This window comes from Dendrobium catenatum, unplaced genomic scaffold (assembly GCF_001605985.2).
Source record: "Dendrobium catenatum unplaced genomic scaffold, ASM160598v2 fragScaff_scaffold_421, whole genome shotgun sequence".
NCBI classification, from domain to species: domain Eukaryota; kingdom Viridiplantae; phylum Streptophyta; class Magnoliopsida; order Asparagales; family Orchidaceae; genus Dendrobium; species Dendrobium catenatum.
This window is the reverse complement of record NW_021318883.1, coordinates 572,930-588,420: the sequence shown is the minus strand read 5'-3', so window position 1 is coordinate 588,420 and position 15,491 is coordinate 572,930.

Genomic DNA, 15,491 nt, shown 5'->3' with positions numbered 1-15,491 from the left:
CATGATCGGTCTAGACGATATATGCAGAACTGCTATTACACCATGGGTTTAAATGCCAAAAGGTTTGTCTCTTAGTCTTGTGTTAATTGTATAAAACTTTTTTTATGTTATTAAGTGGAATATTAGTTTTCTTACACATTTTGGAGAAGAAATTCGAAAGAGTTTGGATGTTTTGTGGGCAACCAACCCAAGAGATTTGGGTGATCCTCTTGAACCTCTATTTTGATGAGTAGAGTTTATTTTTCTTTCATTTATTTTCTTTATTATAACTTTTGTAGTGTGTTAGTGTGATCTTAATATACCTTATAAAAATCCAAATTATAATTTTCCTCCCTCAAATTCTAATAATCCTAATTGCTAGCTAGGACTAGCCACACCTAGTGTTTTGATTAACTAATTTTTTTCTATTAATATTTGACCAACCTAAACCCCATAAAAATTTTCTAGAGCTTTAGCCAACATCCCATACTCCAATAAATCTAAGACTCTTATGGTTCTTCTAGTCAAAATCAACAAATCAATTAGTTCTTATTTATGTTTGCTGCTAAAACCCATTAACTTATTTCAGCTCCATATAAAATCTCAAAAAATTACCAAAACTCCACCAAAACTTTTAAAACTTTTAGATTCCATCTAGAGTATGTCCTTGAACCATTTAAAAGTGAATGTTATAATTATCCCTAATATATATAAATACATAACAAATTCTCCAATCTTAGTAAGAAGGTGACACCAATGAAGTGAGAAACTTAGAGAGGATTTTTACAAATAATGGATTTGAACACCTCAAGAGGTAATCTCTAAAATTTTGGACATGATTTACATACTTTAATGGTCTTTTATTTTTCATGGCAAACACATGTAATAGATAGTGTAACACCAATTGTCTATTTATCAATTTATTATATAATTAGATTTTTTATAAATTTATCAATATAAATCAATCCAGCATAAGCAACTTAAAATCATATACATAAAAATATAAAACTATATCTATCCCTCAAAATTCATGTACATAAGCGAAGAGATTAATCATTATATTTATTTTAATTTTCTAAGCTCATGACTACAAAAGGATAAAACTAGAATAATACAAAACTAAAATAAAACTTGAATTCATGATCTATCCTCACTCCACTGGATTCTAACCCCTTCCTAAAAATATATAAAATTACAGAGTGAGATAATAACTCACTATATAACTAGAACATACAACTGAAATCAATGTAAGATAATATGAATAATATGATGAAACTGTTATGTTGCATGCGTCTTGGATGGCCAGGGTTGGTTGGCAACCTTGGTGGATCGTTTTCGTGTTTTTTGGTTGCTTCTCGGTTTGGATGTTTAGTTGGTCATCTATGGATGGCCCCTCCCTGGAAACCAGGTGTTGGTCTGAGTTCGTTATTTTTTTATTTTGTCAATCCAATTCTCAGTTATTTCTTCTACTGTTACTTTTTATTTTTTATTGATTATAATTCTATTGATGTGGCCCTGTTATGGTCTTGTGATGTATCACTTTCTTTTAATAAATATTTTATTTTGGTTTTAAAAATATGAATAATATGCATGTAATCATTTAATCACAAATAATATAAAAATATAATTATGAAAGCATGTAACAATCAATAAAATAGTAAAAAAGTCATATGATCAATAAATATGAGTACAACTATATATTTTAAGAGTATTGATTAGTAATCAAGTGAATAGAAATCAATAAGTTCTACCAATCCTATACCCAACATATACAAATTATTTATATAACATCTTATTATATTAGTACACTTGTCATTATCATATGCATGTCATCTAATATTTATGATATGGATAGATATATATCGTATAAATCATGTGATATATATATATATATCAAATATGATAGCTCAAAATCTTAACTATTGTGATATTGTTCGCTTTGACATAAGTCTCAAAGTTTTATCATGTTGGTGCAACGACTTCCCAATATATCACCCATCTGAGAATTGCTCTGAGATAAGCAAGCTTACCTATGAAGTTTCTTAAATGAAATTCTAACTATTAAACCAAAATGTGCTTCACTGTTTAAGAGTTTAGCTTATTTTACTTAAGGGGTTTTACAATCTTTCAAACTTAAGTAATTGACATCCTCATCAGTATCTTCATCCCATAATCATCAACCAGGTAAATAGGATTATAGAGGTAACCCTATAAGTTAAAGTGGTGGCTCCCATCATATAGCATTTTATCCCATATAGGATTCAAGAGGTGGCTCTCATGGCATAGCATTTTATCATGTATGACACTTAGTTATCATCTTACATCTCGTGTATTACTCTTATATCATTTGTGATAGCCAAAACTCTTAAATGTTAAGATATTGTCTTCTTTGACCTAAGAGCCTCACAGTTTTGTCATGTTGGTGTAACTTTCTAGTAGGTCACTCATCCCAAAATTGATCTGAGATGAACACGCTTAACTACAAAGTTTCTTGAATGAAATTCTAACTATTGCACCAACATGTACCTTGATGTTTAAGAGTTTAGCTTCTTTTACTTAAGGGATTTCACTTCAAATGCTTTTGTATTAATTTTATCAGTTATCAAGTCATAACATTAAGCATTCAATTATGCCTTCAAAGCCTTCTAGTCATAACATTAAGAATTCAATATGCCTTCAAAGTCTTCTAGTAAGGATCAACTAGATAACATTAATAGGAGAATAAATGAATTACAATTGCAAAACTTATAAACTACTGAAAATTTTGACTTACTTCAAGAGCTTATAGTCAACCTAGCTACTTAAGTTTAAAATTGAAGTGTTAGGGTACAAACAACTTCATTAGCACCAAACCCTATAGACACAAAAAAATGAGAAGACCTCATAGAAAATATTAAATGAAAATGGGAGGAAATTTCGATGAATTTTTCTTTGGATTTTCTGAGGTCAATATAGGGTCATGATGTTGTGTAAGTAATTATAGTCTGGTTACTGAGTATGCTCATTTTTTCCCTATGAAATAAACTAATTTTGTAGAAAAGATGGTTCATCTGTATATAGAAAAAATATATCAGGCTGCATGGTATTTTTAAGGTAATTATTTTTTATTGAGAATGTAAGTTTTCTTTCTACTCCTTGTCTTAGAATCCTCTTAGACTTGCATACCATATTTGGTAAAGTCTATTCTCCTGACAATTAATGCCAACAAACACTATCAATAGCCATTGTTGCCCAACTATCTTCATTCAACAATCTGCACCCGACTATTGCCGCTTGATTGTCTTTGCTATTCAATCGTCACCTTATCGTTTTCACGTGACTATCATTGCCCAATCGACATCTTTTAACCACAATCATCATAATGCAGAGCTTCTCTATCTTTTTTTACTACAAGCACAATAAATAAAGCCATTATTCCACACTTCATAACATAGTAGACTATTAAAAATGAGCCAAATCTTTTAATTTTTTCCCTTTTTAAGCTTTTCAAATAAAAACTTTATTGTTTATTCTATACTTCTTTTACCTATCTCTATAAGATTTTCCCATAAAATTATGACAAAAAACTCACTATACCACTAATACGCAATAGATCCAATGCATAGACACAAATATATTCCATTTTTATTTTTTATCTTCAAGAAGATCATGAATATATCTTCATTTATTTTTTTCATAAAAACTCTGAATAAGCTCCATCGTGACAATTTTTTTCCTTTCATTTTTTTTCGATGCGGTGGGCTGTTTTCTGTTTGGGATGGACAGCGGATTCTGTAAGGCGGTGACGGAGCTTGCACTATACAAAATAAGTGATAGTGGTTGCAATTTTACTTTGAACTGTATCCATTCAGCTTGTCATTATACAGAAAGTTTATCTCACACGTGAGGCCTAAAAAAAAGTTTAGTATTTTGCATCAAATATAAAATTGGTATTGTTGTAATTATCATATTGTTATTAGATCCATAAATAAAATTAGTATTTTGCATCAAACATAAAATTGGTTTATTAGATCCACTAATTAAATTATTCGGATTGACACTCATTCGCCGTTGCTGCACGATAGAAATAAGAGAGGCTTTATTTAGGCTTTATTTGGGGCAGTATAAGTTTTTTTTGGTCAATATAAATTTTAAAAGTAAAAATTTTAAAAAAGAAATTATAAGCTTTGTTCAAAACGCAGATTATTTTTTTGTTATCATAAAAGTATTTGAAATGTTGTTCCAAATGAAACTTTAGGGTTATGCAGCACTTTCTTTTATATTATTATTATCACACTTATATTAAAATATTGTTTTTTTAGTGTATTTAAAATTTCATATAATTGTGTCATATCCCAAGATTTAAATGTTAAAAATTATTTATTTTATCTTTTAATTAATCTATCAAAGCTACTAAATTCATTTAACTAATAAAACCCAATAGAAGCTAGGGGTGTCAATTTGGATCATGGGTCGGGTTCAGGTCAAACGGGTCAACCCTAACCCTACCCGGGTATGTAAACGAGTCGGAAATGTGAACTCGGACCCAACTTGTCGGGTTGCCGGGTTGACCCGATCCGACACGGGACTGCGAAACACGGGGACGAGTGCGAGCGAGCTAGCGCACGTCGGCACAGGTGCGCACAGGCGAGCGCAGGTGCACGGGCGCATGGGCAGGCGAGGGAGAGCGCGAGCGGGCAGGCGTGGGTGCGGGAGGGTAGGTGCGTGGGCCCTCTCAAGCGCTTGCGCGGGCAGCCTCGGGCACGGGCGCGTGCACTGGTAAGCACCAAAGCGTGCGCTGGCAAGCACAGGCAGCCTCGGCAGGCGCGCAAGCAGCTGAGCGGGTAGGGCTCGGGCAACCACGGGCGATGCCCAGGCAGCCAAGGCAAGTTCGAGGGCAGCTGGGGCAGTGCAGGCATCTCATTTTAAAAGAGTTGGCGGGTTGACCCGGCCGCAACTCATCGGATCAATCCGAACCCGACCAATTTTTCAAACGGGTCGAATTCTGGAACCAAAATCTGACCTGTTTCTAAATCGGGTCGGGTTCGAGTCGGGTTTTCGTGTCATGTCAAATATTGACACCCCTAATAAAAGCAATCATATACATCAAAATATTTCACCATAATTATTTTTTATTAATATTCATTTACACTAGTTAGAAGTTCAATCAATACATTAGTATTTCTTTCAATATTCCTGACTATCAAAAGAATAAAATGAAAAATATACAAACATAAACCTGAAATCATGAAATTAGATTAGCCTCACTCAACTAGATCTCTACCCAGACCTAAACATTAAAACCACAGAGTGAGTTAATAACTCAACAGATTATCAAAACCTACAACTACTATCAATACAGGATAGAAGAAATAATATGGTTGTAATAATTCAATCTTGATTTATATGAATAATAATCATCACTATAAATAATATGACTAAATATGATCAATCTTAATCAATAAATAGTGTAAATCAATGAAATTGGTATGTTATGGCAGTTTCATACCCACATTATTTATAATGCAATATTAGGGAGACTATGATCTATGAATATATCCATTAATAATAATAAATATGCCCATTAAAGCTCTTCTGGTCGTTGATAAATATATAATATATATTTTTATTAAGAGCAACCATTTTTAAAAGCAAACGAAAACTCGACCCGATTTCAAAATGGGTCGGGTTCGGATTCCCGTATTTGACCTGTTTGAAAAAACGGGTCGGGTTCGGGTTGACCCAACGGGTTGCCAGGTCAACCCGAAAACCCATTTAATTTAAAAATTTTGGATTCCCGCCCGCTGCCTGCTGCCCCTGCCCGCGCTGCTGCCCCACGCCCGCTGCCCCGCTCGCCAGCTCCCGCTACCCCGCGCCCGCTGCCCGCGCCCCGCACTACTACTCCACGCCCGCTGCCCAGCGCTGTTGCCCCTGCCTGTGCAAGCCCTAGCGTGTCACGTCCGCCCCCTTACCTGCTGTCCGACCGCCGTCGTTCTGGCACCGGCAGAACCCAAAACAGGGTCGGGTCGGGTCAACCCGGCAACCCGCCGAGTCGGGTCCGGGTTCGGATTTCCGACTCGTTTGTTTACCCGGGTCTGGTTAGGGTCGACCCGTTTGAACCCGAGTCAATTCCGGGTTCGATCCGTACCCGACCTGTGACCCAAAATTGACACCCCTAATACCCATGAAAGTTCTTCTGATCGTTGATAAATATATAATATTTTTATTAAGAGCAACCATTTTTAATTATTGATCCTTCAAATTAATGTCTTATATGGGACTAATCAGCATGCATGAAATAGTATGGTTACTGTAAATAGGTTTTGCCAAATGTTTGAGAGATTAATCTATTAATTATTAATAAATTTTTTACTTTCATGCCCACATCTCTAAGAAAATTAAGATAACTATTGTTATTCTCCTATTATGACACTTGAAGCATTCCAATAATGGATAAGAAGCCAAAAAAAGAGAAAAAATTACAGTCAATAATATTTTTCCTTAAGAAAATCAATTAAAAAATTACATTCTTCCCCTTATTGACAACATTTCTCACATTATTACTTACTATTCCATGCAGCATTTGTCTTAAATACATGAAAATATCATTATAAATGTCAAATCATCTTATTAAAGTCTATCATATTTCTTCTTTCAGTATCTTAATTGAGTATCATGTTGGGTGGGGCATAGAATGATCCGATTTTGAGCTAAAATTTGGATAAAAAATGTGTGGATTTGAATCAAATTCGAGTTTTAGCTAGCTCAAGTCGAGTTGGATCGGCTTTAAGCTAGCGCGATTTAATTTGGAGCTGGCTCAAAATTAAATAAATTATTTTTTTTATTTTGAAAACTCATAGATTTATTAATTTCTTTTTAAAATAAAATGTATAAGCATGCATCTCAAGAGCATTGCCAATGGAAAAAAAAAACATAAGATGATAAGAACTTGTAAAATACACACTGATAAAGCTGGTAGTCAACAGCCCTAAACTCTTATAGTTGATGGCCAAAATAGTAAATAGTGGAGCAAGAGTTAAAGTATTGAAGTAAATCCAACAAAATAAGCATGTAGATTAACATTTCGTTCGGAATAGTTTTCTTACTACTTTCTAAAACAATTTTGTAGTACAAAATTTTTTCAAACTAAAAATTTTGTACTAAAAAATTGCTATAGAAAGCACTAAGAAAGTTGTCTCAAATAGGACATATTTCTTATTGCTTTTTAAGGATTTGTTTGGGACGATTTTCTTACTGCTTCTTAAAGCAGGTTTCTAATACAAAAATTAAATTTGTGTACTAGAAATCTACTTTAAGAAACAGTAAGAAAATCGTCCCAGACGAATCCTAAAGTAGTTTCTTAGCACAAATTATTTTTAAACTAAAATTTTGACCTAAAAATTTATTTAAGAAAGCAATAAGAAAGTTGTCTTCCAAATGAGACCTAAGTAGAGTAACTAACTTCAATGAAAAAAAACATATACATAAAGATGTTCATTTGACGCAACCCATCTTGATCTATTGGTTTAGAATTTTAGCTATAAAAAAGATATTTTAAATTCGAAACTTGCATATATATATAATATATTTATGAATTTATCTTAATTGACCTAACTGTTCCCAAAAAAATACTCATTTGCTTCAAGACAAGCTAAAATTTTATCGAACTTTGACCAACTTGCAATATTCAAGTTAAACTCTCAGCTCTAATTTTGTGATCTATAAAATCAAATGTCCTATCAATTAATAGTTGCCTCCGACGTCTATTGACAATAATTTCATAGTTTTAACTTTAATTTTATTTTTTTTTATGATTATTTATTACCTTAAATTAAAATATTATTATAATATTATGTTTGCTTACTCGAAAAATAGTTAAGATGGCTGTCCACCATAATTCTTTTTTTTTGAGACATTTAGGCCATTTAAGACAAATTCACACACACAACGCATACACATTGACTCGAACCTTGGACCTCTTAGTTGGAAGCCTAAGCTCTCAACCAATAGGCCAAGGGGAGTTGTGTTATGCTTAATATTAGATATCAGCAGTTTAAATATGAAAATAACATTGTAATAAATTTTATTATTATTAAATACTTTTGTATGCCTAGAATATTGGTCAAATCCAGTAATTGGTCAAGAGTATGGAATGGGCGTCACATCATGAAAGCAGCCTCCCCACATTACATCTCATGCATTGCGTGAGCCTTTGCAACTGCGTATAATTAATCACTCATTAATCAAATATATTTAGATTCATAATCTTATTCTATTTTTACTTAAATATTGAAAATAAATCTGCGATAACGCTATCTTCAGCTTGTGACTTAGGATCTATTTGAAATATTTTTTTATTGTTTTTTTTTTTCAGACTATAATATTGACTACTATTTTCTCGTTGCTTTCAAGAAATTTTTATATCAGGAAGTTACTTTTAACAACAACTTTTCGTTTTGATCAGCTTTCTTCCAGCTTTAATTTTTTATAATGCAATTATAATTCTATTTGGTTCACCGAATTTCAAAAAATTCAAGCTGAGAAATTACTTTTTACAGCAACTTTTAAAAAGGTTATTTTCCTCGTAACAAATTTATAATCATCTTTATTAAAAACTATAGTCATCACTCATCCCAAATAGGCTTCTACGGGTTTATTTGAGATGGTTGTAACTTTTTTTATAAATGTAGTTATAAAATTGTTATGGAAACAAAATATATTTTTTTAAATTACTTTAAAAATCAATTTCTTAGTCTAGAAATGTTTTAATAATAAAAAAAACAATAGCCAAATAAAATTATGATTGTGATATCAAAAATAAACTATTAAAAAAATATTTCAAAGAGAGTTTAATAATTAATATCAAATTGATAGTAATATAAAAATAAGGTTATATATGTAAAATATCTCTTGAAATTTTAATTGAATGTATCTTAAATATTAAATTTTATTATTTTATATTCGCATTTAAATATATTTAATTAATCTAGCAAATAACTATTAATTGGTCTTACGATAAGGAGAAATTATTACGAGCGGTTATCAGACTGTTCAGATGTGAATTAGCATGTATAACGTCACTTACCTGATACATAGCAAAGATACACAATAAAATAGTAACATAGCGCATCTTGATTCACCTCTGGTCGACATTCGGTGACCGCATGTAATAATTTTACTGTGATAAGGCGTTCAAACACAACTTGGTGAGATCAGGTAAGCAGCTAGATGATCGACGGAAGCTCTACCTCCCCTCTCACTCTGGAGAAATTATTGTGTGTGGAATCCGAATGTGTTTGGAGACAAATTCGAACATGCCACATCACCGGGGCCCAGTGCATCTAGTGACGTGACACATCCGAATTTATATTCAAATACATTCAGATTCCGCACACAATAATTTCTAGAGCTCAAATTCTCTAATATCCCAAAAAACACTTGATGTGACGCACCACGAAATTTCTTACAAAACAAGATATCTGTGTGGAGAAGTAGGTGCATTATGTGATTTGACATTTAATTTAGCTTGCTACAGCCAAGAAATCTGTAGACGCATCGTTTTCGTTGGACAAAGGAATGTCATATCATATATTTATTTATAATTTTATTTTTGAATTTTTTAGACATATTTCCACCATGATTTACGGTCAAATCACTCATGAGTAATTTGGCCATAAGCATTCTTCAATCCAACTCTTCATTTTTTTTTTCAATTCAAAATACAATAATAGTCATATTAAATAATAAATCTCTAATCCAAATTTATTTCTTACATAAAAAATAATATTCCACGTAGATTCTTTCTCGTCTTCATTTTCATAAAAAAAATTTCTGTGAATAATGCGACGTCAATATTGATGACGGACTGTTTACAACTATAAAAATATTTTCTTTCGAGATACAAGTTGAGGCTCATTGTAACGGTAAATGTTTACTGTTCACTTCTAAAAGAAGCGTAAGGATATCATAAATTGAAAAAAAAAGTCTTAAATTGAATGAGATTTGTCACTCGTTCACATTCACTCATATAACAAAATACACTAATTTTAAAATTTTGATAGATTTTATGCACTTTAATAATTATATATCCACACAAAAATAATGTGAAAAATTATCTTCGACGAACTTGAGGTAAAATTATATTAAAAAATATGGATATTTGATAAAAAAATAAAAAAATATGTACGCCCAATAATATTGGGGTCGTGATTAAATAATAAACATCATAAATTAAATTCAACAAATCATAGCACTTGAATCAATTCACTAAAGGCTTTAAGTTATCTAAATAAGCATTTTTATATAGGTTTCATTTGGGATAGCTTTCTTACTGTTTTTTAAAATAATTTTTCCGTAAAAAAATCCCTCGAATTAAAATTTTTTTTACTAATAAGTTATTTTAGAAAGCAATAAAAAAGCTGTCCAAATAAAATATTAAATTCTATAGATCAACAAGCCTCGAAGGCTGAATCACCATAACAAAAAATATTTTTTTAAGATACTTTTTAGATGATCTCTATATAGAAAGCTTATTACACTGCCTTAAAGTACATAAATAATATTCTTGATCTTAATTTATAAGATAAATATAGATTTGGTGATTTATTTTTATAATTGAGTCCAAGAATATTATATTGTCTCAAAAATAAAATAAAATTATACTATATTATCTCGGAGGATAAAAAATATTCTACTATAAATTCAAAAATAGAAATATTGAGCCTATTTACAGAAAGCTCGCAGGTCCTTACAGGAGACATGAAAGTTCATCATTTACTGTGGCTGCGGAGATCGGGATCGTCAAGATGGCTAGGGCAAGTTGCGAACGGGTCCGGCAGTTGAGAAGCGGGGAAGCAAGGTCGGTCGGATCTGTGGCAGAGGCGAGAGTCGACGGGCAAGGCAACACCGGGGTCGGCCCAACTAGTTGATGTCCGAGTTTCCCTTTGGTGCCAAACTACTTGCTTTGCTACTGAACACTGCTGCTGTGAGGGAGACATTCCAATAGAGAATGTCAGTCCTCTTCATCAAGATTTTTTTAATCTTTATCTAAGATTTAGGGTTTGTTTGGGTTGTATTATTTTTCAGATAATAGCAACGATTTCATTTGGCTACTATTTTTCTTGCTATTTTCTCACAACTTTTAAGAAATTTGGTAAGTTCACCAAAGAAGAAGTCTCTTTGGTGTCAAAGGACCCGGCGACTCCGCCGCACCGGGGAAGGTGGAAGTGATTTTGTAAGGGCTTCTCCGCCTAGCCGTGGGGGCTAAAGGAGAGACACTATTTTAGTGCAATACTTGGGGGGGTGCCTCCAAGGAGTGGACGTAGGTCAAGGTTTGACCGAACCACTATAAATCCGGTGTGATCTTTTCTTATTGTTGCTTCCGCATTATTTTCTTTCGCATTATTTTTCGTTGTGGTGGATATTGGTTTTGGATTGTGTTTTGATTTTAAAGTTTTCCAATTCACCTCTCTCTTTAATTAGCTTGGGATTAAGTTCAAGAGGGCCTAACATCCCTAACGAACTTTCAGTAACTAAGTTATTTTTCTCTCAATAATTTCATAATCAATATTATAAAATATTGAAGTCATCCCAAACAGACCCTTAAACACTTCTTATTTAACATAGATTTAAGCACTTCTTAGGCTTAATGTGGGACGACTTTTTTACTGCTTCTTAAAATATCTCATGTTCTTATCTTTCCCCCCTTTAATCTCCATACTAAAACTCTCTTTGAAAGTTGAACCAACCATTTCTCAAATTCTAAGATCAAATATTCACAATAAATTTTAAAAACATAAAAACATTTTCTATTATTTTAATTGAGAGTTTTTTAAGAGAAAAATTATCTTATGATGTAATTAATCATAAAGACTTACTCTTATGAGGAGTTTGCATCCCTGCTTAAAACAATTCATTTGCGGTTCATTTATATTAGGCATTTTGGTTCTATTCTGCATGACAATGTGGATCCATTCCCTTGTCATGATCAGTCTGTAATAGGCTTTTGTGAGTAATGGCAGCAAACAAATTGGGTGACCCTTATTTTCTCAATGGGCAAAAGAACAATATTTCTTTTCTGGATGCTTTATCTAGAGCTTCCCTTTCGAGCATTTTTTAGGACCTCAAAACCTCTTCATATCGACCGCTTCCGTTGTTGTGGATCTCGAAGGATGAAATTCTTGCACTTGCGAAGCCTTTCGAGTTTGCATTGGTTCGAAAGTTTCCCTCTCACAGGCCCAATCTTGAATCGATTTGTAAGTTATTCTTTAACCTCAAATTAACCGGTGAATGCCATGTTACAGTCTTGGATCCTAGGCATGATCTTATAAAGGTGGCTAATGATTTGGATCATACTCATATTTTTTCTCATCATTCCTATTTCGTTTTCAACTGTTACATGAAATCAAATAAGTGGTTTCCATTTTTGGATATATCAGTTGAACCTTCAATCATTCCTATTTGGGTTTCTTTTTCGAATCTTAGGCCACATCTATTCTCTCACGGCATTCTTTATGGTTCGAGTTCAATTTTTGGCCGCCCTTTGAAAATAGATAATGCCACTGTCGTTGGTTCACGATCGTCTATTACTATGGTGCTTGTCGAATTGAATATCTCCAAATCTTATCCTAAAGCTATTTAGACATGTCCATATACTTTAGGTTATGTTCAACCGGTTGTTATGGAGGATTTTCCTCCTTTTTATGATTACTGCAAGTCTTTGGGGCATAGTAAAATTAATTGCCATGCTCTTCAACCCCATTTAGACAGGGTTTCTCAAAAAGTTATGTTAGGAAGGAATGACAATGTTGTTCAAACTATTATTGCTGGCACTACAGCTGATACTTCTTTGCTCCCTCCTATTGCTAATGTTGGATTAACTATGGATAATTTGGATTCTGAGCCTTTGCATTCTGATGGGCATGTTGTTTTGGCTATCCCTAACTCTTTTTATGGTATGCCTTTTGGTGATTCTGGTGCTGAGAATATTGATATTATATGTGATGAAATGGATGTCAATGATGTGATGATTCATGTGGTTAACTTGATTCATTCTCACTGTGGTTCCCCTCTTGGCCAAGGGGATTGTGTGGGTTTAATTGATGGTAGCCCGACATTATCTCTTGAATGTGATCATCAACTTGTTGTTCCCCCAAATGACATTGTAGATGATTTTAAGGAGAATGATCCTTGTGATGAAAGTTAGATGTTGACAATGTGATTTTGTGTGATATTAACAGGATTGATTTAGATGTTTCCTCTAGTGATTTGACGATGCTTTCTCGTGACTCTCCCTTGGTTTTCCTGGGTGTGTTGCTTATCATTTCCAATGTGGTTAATGAGGGTGTCATTGATGTACCTATCTCTATTATGTCGAAGGATGATATGAATGCTCATTTAGCTTGTGCAGATCATTCAGATTGGATAGAGGATTGTTCTTTGGCTAGCCAGGGTGATGTGAAAGACCTGGTTGATTCTACAGATGATTTGTTTAGTTTGAAGGTTATTCATATCGAAGATGATGCTTCTAGACTTGGTGGTGGGAATTGTAGTAGTTGTAAAAGCAAAAAAGAAAGCTACAAAGCATTAATTCTTTGGTTGTAGTTGGTTGTTTATGATGTTGATGATCGAGTTGTTGCTTGCCTGACATTAGTTCACGATAGTAGATAGTAGACTGCATGGATGCTGGTGGCTTTTTCTGGTACATCTTTTGGTAGTTTTTTCTTTGGCTGGTTTTTAATTTTGTTTTTGGTATGGTATTTGTAATTAGGTTGATTCCGATGCTCATATGTTTTGTTTTAAATATTGTATTTTAGCGAGCTTTGGAGTTATTATAGACTTGCAATCTTGCTTTATATTAATGCGTAGATCTCTACTATGAGTTTTAATTAAAAAAAAAAACTCTTGATGAAAAGGACATACCAATAATGATTTAGTTATCAATGTGGTTTCAATAATCAAAAGCACTTTCATTCTTTCAAGCATGATAATTTATTTAACAGGTTAATCCATTAAAAACATGAAGCTTTACAACAAAGCTTAAAACAACTACACTTAATAATCAAGCAAGTTATTTTATTTGCATAAAAGCCAATATACTTCTTCACGATATACAAAGGACAAGTGAAGTGCCATTAAAATATCCAATATTTGGGATGGTTTGTTAACTTTCATTCTTGTTAAAAAGGACTAGTAAAGTGCCAAGTTGATAAAATTTTATTGAGACCTCCTCAAGTTTACAATTCATTTAATCTATAAAGATAAATAAGGAACATATTCACAATTTAAGTAAAATTTATTTCCATTATAATGATAAATAATTTAAAAAGATATTTTATTGGCACATATCAATGCCCCAATATATAAAATGATATTTTTAATGCACCTTAATAATGATCGAAATTTTGGTGAAATTTGTTCTTCATGTTTTCTTAGTGCGTGATGGTTATAAGTTTATGCCTTTCTTGGAGGAGATAAATAGCTATCTTATTATTCATTTAGTTCTATTTTTTAGTCTTCTCAGCAACTACTCTAAACCCTCTTTACATCTCCCTCCATATCCTAACATACTCCAAGACCAACAAACCAACATCCAAAGCTTCAAATTCACTTCAATCCCATCCTAAAGCTCTCAGCCAAAATGTGGAGCGTCACTATTTAGACTTGTTCCCTATATTTTAAAATCCCCTTAAACTACACCAAGCTCTATCATATACTCCATTAAGTTAACATTTTAAGATACACATCTGCTTTAAATTTTAGCCCATTATACTATTTAAAACTCATTATATGGAATGATCTTTCAAATTAACCCATAATAACTCACGTTGGGGTAATCTTGACATTTTTTCCCCTAAATTGTGCTAAACCCATCATATCATCACTAAAACTCTAAATTACATCCTTAGATATTAAATTAAGAACCCGTATGAATTTATACCTTTTAGTCTCACAAAATATCACACATCACCAACATATTTAATATTACAACTAAGCTTGGAAAGATCAATTTTAGTCAAAACATTTTTCAATAAGAGGAGCTTTCTTATGGGAAACCTGCCTTCATGCTTATAAGTTATTCCAAGATTTTTTAGATTAATTGATTTCTTTCTTGTGATAGCATAAAATTATATTAAATGTTAGTCCTATGGATATATTGCATGAAAGCTTTAAGATTTAATCAATTTTAAGCTAGTGTAAAATAAATTTTAGATTTTTATTTTATTTTTCTTTTTTAATGCTTATGATTATAGCTTAAAGCTTATTTTGATTAAAATTGCGTTAATTTATTTCCTAAACTCCTTACAAAGGAGGCTTGATAGGCTTAAGGTATCTTTATTTTAATTTTGAAGTGTATGCATAAGGGTATAAGAGTGCTATACTTAGAGGTTTTTTAAGGTTAAATAGAATTTGATTAAGAAGGACATTTAATTCCCTAGGGTCTAATGGACATATTATATGTAATCCTAATCATCTCATTATCGAAATATAAATACATCAGAACCACTAAATATCCAAAAGTAATTTAAGACAAA